Below are 621 nucleotides of genomic sequence, written 5' to 3'. Positions count from 1 at the left end.
AAAAAAACGTGCCGATAGAGTTCCCTCCCCTAAAATTTAGTTTCCCACTTATTTTTTTCACACTTAACTTTTTTTTTTTGCTAAGTTTTCAAATTTTAACCCTAAATGATAACTTTTCAAATTTTCACACTTAACTTATTTTTAATCCTAAATTTTAAGATGACTTGTGATTTTATTTTTTTTCACCATTTAATATTTTTTTCTTCTTTTTCCAGTATCTTTTTTTTTTCATTACAAAATGTATATTTTTTTATAATTTGTTTATTTTTAAATCACATAACTTTGTTAGAGTACACCTAATTCTTATGTTACCAAATTATACTTAAAAAAATTAGTTTAAGATAATTTGATTAATTTTACAATTTGTACATTCTATTAATAATTAGTTATTTAATACTCTTAAAAAATATAACAAATTATAATTTAGAATAAAAAATATTTAATGTAAACTCAATATTCATATTTAAACTAAATTTGATATCAAAATATGAATTAAAACTTTAAATGTTATCATTTGAATTTCTTGGTTTCTTTGGTTTTGATAAAAGTTAGAACAGAGTTAAAAGAATTCCCTTTCAAACCCTAAAATCTTTTTAACCTTAAAATACCCTTTCAAACCCT

The sequence above is a fragment of the Arachis ipaensis genome, chromosome B3 (assembly GCF_059453495.1).
Source record: "Arachis ipaensis isolate K30076 ecotype BB chromosome B3, ASM5945349v1, whole genome shotgun sequence".
Lineage (NCBI taxonomy): Eukaryota > Viridiplantae > Streptophyta > Magnoliopsida > Fabales > Fabaceae > Arachis > Arachis ipaensis.
The sequence above is the reverse complement of the archived record's forward strand: the minus strand, read 5'-3'. Positions refer to the sequence as shown.